This window comes from Pinus tabuliformis, chromosome 9 (genome assembly GCF_031772625.1).
Source record: "Pinus tabuliformis cultivar Carrire ecotype Pingquan chromosome 9, CPIR1, whole genome shotgun sequence".
Classification (NCBI taxonomy): Eukaryota; Viridiplantae; Streptophyta; class Pinopsida; order Pinales; family Pinaceae; genus Pinus; species Pinus tabuliformis.
The window spans coordinates 364,320,253-364,332,748 of NC_142307.1; positions in this window are offsets into that span (position 1 = coordinate 364,320,253).

Consider the following 12,496-nt stretch of genomic DNA (forward strand, 5'->3'; position numbering starts at 1 on the left):
CATGCATGGAAGGTCGCAACTCAAAAGATATTGAGAGAGATACATTATTGGCCATCCCTATTCAAATATACAAATGCTATTTTTTGAGCCCGTCCAGAATGTCAAATGTTTGTAGCGAGGCAAAAGCTTCAAAATTTCCCACTGAAGAAAATCAAGGTTCAAGCTCCTTTCTAGCAATAAGGATTTGATTTCATCAAAGAAATAAATCTGAATTCAAGTGGTAAACACAAATACATTCTCATGGCCACATATTATTTCACCAAGTGGGTGGAAGCCATTCCAACCCACAAGGATGATTTGAACATTGTTATAGCCTTCGTGGATGATAGTATTCTTTCATGTTTCGAATGCCCAAAGAGGGTCATCATAGATAATGCACAATCTTTCAAATCTTTCAAAGTGATTAAGTTTTGTTACGATTACAGTATAGAGTTGTTGCACTCCACAACTTATTACCCTCAACGAAATGGGCTCACAAAGTCAACAAATAAGAACCTAGTTAATATTATCAAAAGAATGTTGGATAAGAACAAGAGGAATTTGGATTTAAATCACAAATATGTCACGTGGACAGATAGGCTTAGCACTAAAAGAACTATCAAACCCTCTTCATACTAGATAGTGTATGGAATAGATGTGGTATTTCCTACTAACCTTAGTGTTAGCAGTGAAATTATTGCAAGAGGAAACAATAGGTGCCTGCCTGAAAAAAATAAGGGTCTATCAAATGATATAAGTTGGAAACAAATGAAATTATTCTTGACCAAAAGCAAAGCCGACCAACAAAGGATAAAGAAAACATTTCATAGAAATGCCAAGGTACGAAACTTACAGATTGGGGATCTCATACTAAAATGGGACTCAATAAGTGATGATAAAGCAAACAATGGAAAATTTGACAATCTATGGATTGACCTGTTTTGAGTACAAAAAGTACTTGATAACAACACTTATCAATTGGAGATATTGTATGGAGATTCTCTTAGAATTCTTGTAAATAGACAGTGCCTCACGAATTTCCTCATCTATATATATAAAGAAAATAAAAGAAAAGAAAGAAAAAAACATTTCTTATGTTACTTGATAGTTAAAACATAGTATTTCAAATCACATTTCAACAAGGTAGGAGAAGAAACCGGTTATGCCCTTGAACTACGACTCCATAGCCCAGTGTCAAGAAAAAACTAGAACTACATTGTTCTCGATAGATAACAAGGGCCTGTTGTTCCCCGTGGAGTTGACATTGCTGTCAGATCCATGACACCACGTAAAATCCAGGGTGAGAGAATAACTTTGAGTGCAAGCTGGGAGAAGTGGTCCCAAATAGCACCATATGTCATTTCAATGTAAGCACATTATCATTGGGCATGCAACACCGAAATCGTCACTGTAGGGCACGCGAAGGCATGGGCATGTTGGGCCATATAGGGCAGATCTATTAAATAGAAGAAACACTAGTGGAATTTTCACGCTGTCGACATCTAGCGATGGGAGCACTTGCTAATCGTATGGGGCTGATCCTCCTATGCCCTAAAGATACATGAGGGTTAATGCGTGGAGGCCATGAGGAGTAGAACACATGTCACCATCATGGGCCTCTTGCATGACCATGTAGCATGAAATCTTCGCTTCCCACGTTACACGAAATGCTACCGCATGCCCTCCCCATGTCAACCGAAGCCCATACCTATGCCATATTCCTATCACCACCACCTTTCACCATGCTAACCTTCACGTGGATCCTATGTCTCCCTCCCCTCCCCATTCACCTCATACACCACATCACCCTCCATGTCTGTAGCCACATCTTGACTCCACCAATCCACTGCCTTCCACATGTTTCAGTCCCACCATTTAGTACAACACCCTAACATTAGACAAACTTTAGAAAGAAAGCTACCACAAACAATCAGATGGTGGACAGAGTGATGTATTTGATGGATTCCATAGGTCCCGCACGAGAAAGCTGCATGATAGTTTGTTGAGCCAACAAATTTTGAGAAAGACACATGGTAGGCCCTTGTTATCTCTGCATCACCCACAAAGCCTTCCATAGTTGGGAGCTCTATGGCACGAAAGAATGTCACGTGTCCTCCAAAGGATGTTTATTGGTCCACGTATGTTCCACACAAATTGTACCTCACACCTTACCGATGATAGTAAGATGACATTGGTCTGCATGGCTCAAGACGGTTGTTATACATGGTATGTCAACTATAAAAGCACAATAAAGGGGAATGTTACTCATTCAGAGAGTAATTACGTTGATCTTAAACCTCTAAAGCTACCAAGTTCAACATGATCTGACCGTAAACACTGCAAATTTAGGTTATGGCTCGAGTGTACTTGTAATTCTTCTCTCCAGATATTTTTTGTTGTCATTCCAAAGCTAATTACGTTTCTCTTAATTTTCATCCCAGTGAGTAATGGAAATATTGTTGGAATATTAATTCCAACTGCCATGCAGGGCCAACGATTTACTTCACGGAAATACACTATCGGGAGGCAAAAACACTCCAGAATCATCAAAAATCAAAATCGCAGGCTTAAAGGTTCAATTCGTGACAGCCGTTGGATCTGGCCGATCAACGGTCCAGATTGCAATCAGAGGCAGGCAGTGGCAACGATGTGGGACATTGCCGATCAACGATCGCCGAGTCAGCATATCGGTGAGTCTGCGTATCGGCGGGATGGAGCATCGGAGGAATCGACGGTAGCATTGCGATGAGCGATCGCCGATATCACATCGGCGTATCGCTATCGGCGCTTTCATATGGGCAGGGCCTTTCGCACAGTTATGTTTGCGATCCGATGAGCCGGACCCGACCGTTATATATGCTCTATCGCATAATATTTCAGTTCCGCCAGTGGCCAATTTTCCCGTGTTTTGCAATGTTTCCAAGCATAGGTTAAAATGCATCGCATCAATGGATATCGCATCGGCAGGTCGTAAATCGGCATTCCGCTATGCGATAGTGCGATATTGTGATAAGCCATGCATTAAATTCCGATAGGATATTTTCAGCCGAGTAATCAATGAAATTTACTGCGGTTGGTAAATGTAGGTAGGATATTTTTTTCTATCTTATCGTTTAAAATCAGATATGATTTTAACATATATATGTGTAATGAACAGCAGTTCAGTTAGGAGAGAAACTTTTGAAGAATCAGAGAGTTTTATTGCAACGCACAGCAGTGCTGAGATAGTGAATTTAGTTTCTGGAACTGGAGCATTCCTGTTGTAACCCCTCTGGAGAGGAAGACTATCATTTAACAGTTTTTTTTTATGATTAAGATCTTGTATTGAAAACAGAGCGTTGTTCTCTGTGCAATTTCTTTTGTGTTTGAAATTATCAGAAATTTTCCAACATGTTATCAGAGCCTGTCTAGGCACTCAGTGAGTCAAAAAAACAGAGTTTGTTTTTTCACTGTAGGAGCTGTAAGAAGCTTATTGAGCAGAGAAAGTTTTTTCTTTTTTTTTATACAGTCAGTATCTCTTCTTTATTTATACAGGTTAAGATGGCAGATGCTGGAACTGGTTTAACAAATTCCCAACTGCCACAGTTTAATGGGAAAAATTACAGTTATTGGTCCATAACAATGAAAACATTGTTTGCTTCTCAAGGAATATGGGAGCTGGTTGAAACCGGCTATGCTGAACCTGCAGATGAAACAGCATTGGCTGCTTTGACAGTAGCAGAAAGAGACCAGTTGAAGAGCGACAGGAAGAAGGATGCCAAAGCCCTCTTTTTTCTCTTCCAATCAGTACATGAAAGTGTTTTTCCACGGATTTCAGCAGCAACAAAATCCAAGGAGGCATGGGATATTCTCAAAACTGCCTATCAAGGCATGGAGAAGGTGAAGACTGCAAAGTTGTAGATGTTGAGGAGAGGCTTTGAAACACTCAGCATGAAGGAATCTGATACAATAGATTCATTCTTCACTCAGGTTATTGGGTTGATAACCCAGATAAGATCTCATGGTGAGATTCTTGAAGGAAGAAGGATTGTAGAGAAGATCTTGAGATGTTTACCCTCAAGGTTTGAAGTTGTTGTGGTAGCAATAGAAGAAACAAAGGATCTCTCACAGTTCACAATAGATGAACTGAGTGCTTCTCTTATGTCTGATGAACACAGACTGATTAGAGGAGCAAATTCCTCTTTTGAGCAAGAATTCAAGACTCAGATGTCTTTTGGCCAAAGAAAAGGTCAAGGCAGAGCAAATAACAGAGGTGTTGAAGAAGCCAAAATAGAGGCAGAAATAATCCTGCAAGCACAAGCGGAAGGAGTTGCAATCAGAACCAAGATGAAGGTTCAAGCAAACAGCAAGCTCATGGAAAAAGGTATGATAGATCCCAAGTCTAATGTCATTATTGTAAGAAATATGGGCACTATGCCAATGAATGTAGGAAAAAAAAAATGACATGAATAATAGGCAGAATGCTAATTTTTCAAATGAAGAAGATAAGAATCCAAAAATTGTGTTGTTAACATGTAACATTGCACAAGACAAACAAGAAGATTTTTGGTTCTTAGACTCAGGTTGTAATAATCACATGACTGGAAATATTGAAATGTTTACCAATCTGGATGAAAATGTGAAATCTGAGGTAACAACATGAACTGATAGTAAGATATCTGTCAAGGGTAAGGGCAGAGTTAGTATCCAAGCAAGAAATGGAGAACAGATGATTGTGCCAGAGGTACACTATGTGCCTGGTCTGAATTGTAATATTTTGAGCATTGGACAGCTCATTGACAAAGGTTACTCAGAGACATACCTCCAAGTAAGAAGATCATTGCACAGGTGCAGATGACCAGCAATAGAATGTGTCCACTCAAACTCAAGGCAGATTTGAAGGAAGGTAGAACTATTGCAGCTGTAAACCAAGAAGTCTTTCAGGAACAAATGAAAGATGAGAATTGGTTGTGGCACTTGAGATTTGGACATCTCAATTTCAGAGGCTTGAATATATTGCACAGAAAGCAAATGGTAAAGGGATTGCCATTGATCGAGAAACCGGAAAGCCTTTGTGAAGGTTGCATCTTGGGAAAGCAACACAAAGAAAGCTTTCCAGCAGGAAAGAGTATAAAGGCAAAAGCACCCTTGGAAATTGTTCACTCTGATGTGTGTGGACCGATGCAAATACCATCATTTGCCGGAAATAAATATGTTTTAACTTTCATTGATGATTACACCAAATAGACATGGGTGTATATGCTGAAACAGAAGAGTGAAGTGTTTGGGAAATTCCGCCACTTCAAAACTCTTGTTGAAAAGCAGTGTGGGCATTATATCAAAGTGCTCAGAACAAATAGAGGAGGAGAGTACATCTCCAAAGACTTTCTGCATTTTTGCAGAGAGAATGGCATACAAAAGCAGTTCACCGCGACGTATTCACCTCAGCAAAATCGTGTTGCCGAAAGGAAGAATAGAACCATTCTTGATATGGTCAGAAGTATGTTGAAGGCAAAACTCTTGCCGCATGAGTATTGGGCAGAAGCTGTTACTTGCGTAGTTTATATTTTGAATAGATGCCCAACTAAAGCTGTCATGAACAAAATACCAGAAGAAGCATGGAGTGGTCAAAAACAAATTGTCACTCACATGAGAGTATTCGGTTGTGTAGCATATGCACGTGTACCGGATCAGCTAAGGAAGAAGCTTGACAGTAAGGGGGAGAGGTGTGTCTTTACTGGCTATTGTGAGGAGTCAAAAGCATACAAACTCTATAATCCATCCACCAAGAAATTGATAGTAACGAGAGATGTGCAGTTCATCGAAGATGAAGCTTGGGATGGAAGCTTAGAGAAGACATTGAATGTGAAGACAATTGTGTCTCACGAAGAAGAAGAGGAAAGGGTAGCAGCAAATAATCCTTCCTTGGTGGCTCCTCCTCCACCGCAGCAAGCACAACAAATCACGCCACAAACTGGAATTTGAACAGCCTTGAGAAATCAAGGTAGTGCTTCTTTAAGCACATCATAGGGATCAGAAATACCCTCAAGTTCGGATGGAACTCCAAGCACACCAAGAAGACCAAGATTCATAAATCTGAATGAGATTTATGAACAAGGAGAGGTAAGTAACAATACCGGTCTGAATTCATTATTCGCTTTTTATTGTCATGTTGATGACCCAGTTCATTTTGAAGATGTTGTAAATGAAGATAAATGGATTGAAGCAATGAATGAAGAAATTGGTGCAATTGAGAAGAGTAAAACATGGGAGTTAGTGGACCTCCCTGTAGGCAAAGATGTCATTGGAGTTAAGTGGGTTTATAAGACCAAAAGCAATGCTGAAGGCAAGATTGACAGGTACAAAGCAAGACTTGTTGTGAAAGGCTACAAGCAGCAACAAGGCAAAGATTATGATGAAACCTTTGCACCAATAGCAAGGATGGAAACAATCAAAACAGTGTTGTCTATTGCGCACAACACAAATGGAAGATTTATCAGATGGATGTTAAATCTGCATTCCTAAATGGAGTGTTAAAAGAAGAGGTTTATGTTGAACAACCTCCGGGCTATGAAGTTGAAGGCCAAGAGCATAAAGTCTGCAAACTGAAGAAGGCTCTTTATGGGCTGAAGCAAGCTCCAAGAGCATGGTACAGCAGAATAGATGCTTATCTGATTGAGAAAGGGTTTGATAAGTGTGATGGTGAACCCACACTCTACATAAAGGAGAATGACAGTAAGATTCTTATTGTTGTTTTATATGTAGATGATTTGATTTTTACCAGCAATGGTGCTTCTCTCATTGCTGATTTTAAAGTAGTCATGAAAAGTGAATTTGAAATGACTGACTTGGGTTTCTTAAGATATTTTCTTGGAATTGAAGTAGACCAAAGTGAAAATGGTGTTTTCATTTCTCAAGTTAAAATATGTAGAAGCAGTGTTAAAGAGATTTAACATGCAGAACAACAAGGCAGCTGTGACTCCAACTGTAATGGGGTTGAAATTAACCAAAGAAGATAGCAGCAAGGATTTTGATCCAAAATTATACAAGAGCATAGTTGGCAGCCATATGTACTTAACTGCAACTAGGCCAGACATTATGCACACTATGATTTTAATCTCCAGATTTATGGAAAGACCGAAAGAGACTCATTGGCAGGCAGCCAAGAAGATTCTAAGGTATGTGAATGGAATGAAGGGGTTTGGTATTTTATACTCCTCTTCTGAAAGTTTCATGTTGACAGGTTACACTGACAGTGATTGGGCTGGAAGTGTTGATGATAGGAAAAGCACATCGGGATATGTGTTTCAAATGGGATCGGGAGCCATCTCATGGGCTTCCAAGAAGAACCTGTTGTGTCTTTGTCAACGGCAGAGGCAGAGTATGTGGCAGCAATAGCAGCAGCATGCCAAGCAGTGTGGCTGAGAAGAGTTCTCAGAGATTTGTATCATGAACAAGAAAAGGGCACAACCATTTACTGTGACAATAGCTCGGCAATAGCATTGTCTAAAAATTTTGTTTTTCATAAAAGGACAAAGCACATAGATGTTGTGGGGAAAAGTATCCGACTCGGAATGACCCTATCCCTACTCTAAGGGTGATAGTTCCTTAGCAACAACTGAAAGTAAAGCTTTGATATTTTCCTTTATGAAAGTACAGAGAAGGAAGAAAAGATTGACCAACCGATATCCTTCGCTTTTGTCGATCTTGTCTTCTCTCTTCGTCCCTTGCTTCCAGCTCCTTGTTCTCTTGCCGGCCCAGCTACACAAAGATCCTGCACAAACAAGAGAGGGAAACTACAAGAAACATGTACTCATAACTGATGCATGGATTAGAGTGAATCAGATATACAAGTAAATACAATACATCAATGCAATACAAGTATATTGGAGAACATTCAAAGCTTTATTGATAGAAGTAAAAGGGTTCTGAGAAGGTTACAACCATCAATGGCTCCAATCCAGCAGCACCTCCCCAGCAGCAAGAAATCTCCTCTTCACCTCTATAAAAGCAATCACCCAATAACTCTAACTGTAAACCAACAGCACTTCCTTGCTTTGCACAAAATTCCAGCCTCCCTAGACCTCATAGAAGAGCTCTATATATAGGATAGAAGAAGAAAGGATGAGTCAGCTTGAGACTGACATAAAGCTGCCTTGTGTCCTTTCCCTCTTCAGTTAATCTTCAGTTCTTAAGTCCACTTGGAGATCCTTGCTTACACATGGAGATCAAGTACCTCTTACTCATCATAGGGCGAATCCCTTGAACCAAGTGTCAGTTTGGAAGCTTCCTGGGCAGTTGACACCTTGCAGAATGACTGTGCCACTTGGCCAATCTCGCCCAGCGCAGGTAGCCTTCATTGGAGTTGACTTTCAACGCAGGTACAAGGAGGAGCAGTTGACATTCAGCGTAGTTGCTCAGTGGAGCAGCTGACATGATCCAAAAATAGCCTGTTTTTGAGTGTTTTCAGGTGGAGAACTGATAGGAAGTGCTGTGGTTTGCTGACCTTGTTCCTCTAGGGGTAAGAACAACATGTTTAGGGACTTTGGATCCCTGTAATTATCGACATTTCATGCTCCATTCTGCGAGGCACAAAAATGTCTATAACAGTTGCCCCCTAAAGTATGAGGCCGTTTATCGGGTGAAATGCTTTATCCAGAGGGTCCGAAGTTCATTCAAGTGCTGAGAGGTGCCCTGTAATACAATACAATACAATACATTATTTTTCATTCTGTTTTCATGATCTAGCTGAGGCGGGCATTCCCATGCTCAGCTTTATAAATACATTTTGGTACATAGAACAGACGATCGTCTGATGGTAGACTGATAACTCTCTGCTGAAATTATCATCCTTTGAGTAGGATGATCATCTGCTGCAATGATGTACATGACAAATGCTTTTATATTTCCTGAATATGTATCGCAGCCCGGATGGATGAAACTAGATCCGGGGTCTTCAAACTCGTTCGATCTTCACTCTAAGTACAAGTCGATCCATGTGAGAATTTCGCTGAAGTCGAACATGGAAAGACATCACTTGATTACCGGTCAATGATGAAAACCGTTAACAAGTGCGAGAGGAATCACCGATAATGATAATGACCCTCAAGGTACTGCAGTACAATTCACGTGGCGTGAATAAAGGACTTAGCGTCGAACGCCACGCAAAATCTTCTGGTCGAAGGTCATTGATGTATACCTGTCGCCGGAAGTGAGAAACTTGCCATTGAGGCATGCAAGCTTCAAAGTACTGATGGGGTTGTTCCTAGATCAACTTCTTGGATAATGAGCTGAAGTCAACAAGAAGCGATCCGTCAAAGGAGGGCCTTAATGAATCCCACATCAATGACACGGAACGGAGCTAATGATTTTAGTGGAGGTGAAAACAAACTGTGACATATGATTCAGGGTGGCGATCATGGACGGATGAAGGATAATGTATGGTAGTGGATGCGACACGGTTGACACTTTCTGAATGACCTCTCTTGAACATATAACGACACTGATGCGATGGATCGGTAGCATTACCCCAAATGTGGATGGTTTGGCGAGGACCATGGTGATGAGACCGGTGAATGAAACAACCCAACCCGATGTGGTACGGAGGAAAAGTGTCATGTTCAAGAGCGACTTGCTACCATTAAAGCTTTGAGGTTCTCCCAATTTTTCCCCAGTCATTTCTGACCAGTACCTCTTTATTTTTGTCAAGCTTGAGGAGGATAACATATGCTTGTTCTATAATCTGCCCTTCGGGCAAGCCCATCGCTATGTTTTAACGAGCCTAGCGATAGGGAAACTCATTCTCGTCTAAAGACAAGTTTGTCGCTATTTAATCATTTTAACGAGTCTAACGACAAGGAAAACTCGGTCCTTTTCATTTTTAGAGAGTCTGAAAAGGTACGAAAAGTTAACTCCAAAATTCCTTTTTCGTCATCTAATCCCTTAAGTCCGAAAAAGTTTAAAACAATACAGAAGGGATGAATTTTTGGTTGCTTTAACGAGCCGAACAAACAAGCGCTCGATCTTTTTGTGCAATAATCCCTCAGGTCCAAAAAGATTAAAATCTAGAGGAGGGATAGCTTTCCGGTCGCTTTAACGAGCTGGAAGGCCAAAAATCGGCAAACTTTTCATATTTTACGAGTCAGTGAAAAGAGCTCAAAGAAGACTCGTCTTTTGAGGAACGAGTGATGAACAGGGATAGCAGCAGATTCCAGGTACAGGTTGGAATTCTCCAATTACGGCAGTGTCACAAGGATGGCTAAGTGAAATCACTCTTCGCAGCTGTTCCTCAAAATGGGTAAACAAACATATGGAGGTGAACGATTGGCCAAATGAACAGATGGAGGTGATGGCATATAAACATGACCAAGGGCTTTCAAAGGTTACATTTCTCGAGGTTGTTTACCGGTTCATTTTTTCTGGATGAGCTTGAACTGTAGGGAAAGATTGCTCACAACTTGTGTTTATTTTTTAACGAGCATGAACTCTGTACAAAACTGCTCGAACCTTGCGTTTATTTTTTAACGAGCATGAACTTTATGCTAAAACTGCTCGTTTTGTTTTGCATGCCCCCAGCATCATAATAACGCATGTCAAAGGAGGGTGCCCCCCAAGCTTCATTGCATTCAATTTGGTGTTTGGAATGAAGGTTTACCTTTGAGTTTTGAAAGGGGATTTGTTTCATTTTTTAATGAGGTTGACGGTACTTGATCTCCATGTGTAAGCAAGGATCTCCAAGTGGACTTAAGAACTGAAGATTAACTGAAGAGGGAAAGGACACAAGGCAGCTTTATGTCAGTCTCAAGCTGACTCATCCTTTCTTCTTCTATCCTATATATAGAGCTCTTCTATGAGGTCTAGGGAGGCTGGAATTTTGTGCAAAGCAAGGAAGTGCTGTTGGTTTACAGTTAGAGTTATTGGGTGATTACTTTTATAGAGGTGAAGAGGAGCTTTCTTGCTGCTGGGGAGGTGCTGCTGGATTGGAGCCATTGATGGTTGTAACCTTCTCAGAACCCTTTTACTTCTATCAATAAAGCTTTGAATGTTCTCCTATATACTTGTATTGCATTGATGTATTGTATTTACTTGTATATCTGATTCACTCTAATCCATGCATCAGTTATGAGTACATGTTTCTTGTCACAGGGCGAATCCCTTGAACCAAGTGTCAGTTTGGAAGCTTCCTGGGCAGTTGACACCTTGCAGAATGACTATGCCACTTGGCCAATCTCGCCCAGCGCAGGTAGCCTTCATTGGAGTTGACTTTCAGCGTAGGTACAAGGAGGAGCAGTTGACATTCAGCGCAGTTGCTTAGTGGAGCAGCTGACATGATCCAAAAATAGCCTGTTTTTGAGTGTTTTCAGGTGGAGAACTGATAGGAAGTGTTGTGGTTTGCTGACCTTGTTCCTCTAGGGGTAAGAACAACATGTTTAGGGACTTTGGATCCCTGTAATTATTGACATTTCATGCTCCATTCTGCGAGGCACAAAAATGTCTATAACAATAGACACCAAATTTCACTTCATATGTGAATTGGTTAACAATGGTGAGATTGTTTTGCAGCACTGTAGAACAGAGGATCAGTTAGCTGACATCTTGACAAAACCATTGGCAAAGAAAAGTTTTGATCATTTCAGGAAATTTCTGGGTATGACTGAATGCCTAGCAGTTGAAATTAAAGGGGAGTGTTGGAATATTAATTCCAACTGCCGTGCAGGACCAGCAATTTACTTCACGGAAATACACTATCGGGAGGCAAAAACACTCCAGAACCATCAAAAATCAAAATCGCAGGCTTAAAGGTTCAATTCGCGACAGCCGTTGGATCTGGCCGATCAACGGTCTAGATCGCGTCGGCAGATCGCAATCGGAGGCAGGCAGCGGCAACGATGTCGGACATTGCCGATCAGTGATCGCCGAGTCAGCATATAGGTGAGTCTGCGTATCAGCGGGATGGAGCATCGGAGGTATCGGCGGTAGCATTGCGATGAGCGATTGCCGATATCACATCGGCGTATCGCTATCGGCGCTTTCATATGGGCAGGGCCTTTCGCACAGTTATGTTTGCGATCCGATGAGCCAGACCCGACCGTAATATATGCTCTATCGCATAAAATTTCAGTTCTGCTAGCGGCCAATTTTCCCGCGTTTTGCAATGTTTCCAAGAATAGGTCAAAATGCATCGCATAAATGGATATCACATCGACAGGTTGTAAATCGGCATTCCGCTATGCAATAGTGCAATATTGTGATAAGCCATGCATTAAATTCCGATAGGATATTTTCAGTCGAGTAATCAATGAGATTTACTGCGGTTGGTAAATGTAGGTAGGATATTTTTTTTTCTATATTTACGCCGTAAGGCGTTTCCTTATGAAAAGAACTCCCTGCAGTGCCACCTGTCTTTTTGTATGCCTTTGATTTAAATGTTAGACGATAGAAATCATGTGTACCGTCCGATTAAAATCTAGTATGATTTAGTTACGGAGATTTTCTTATGGCCTCAATTCTGCAGGTTCTTTCGAGCTGGGCATTACGG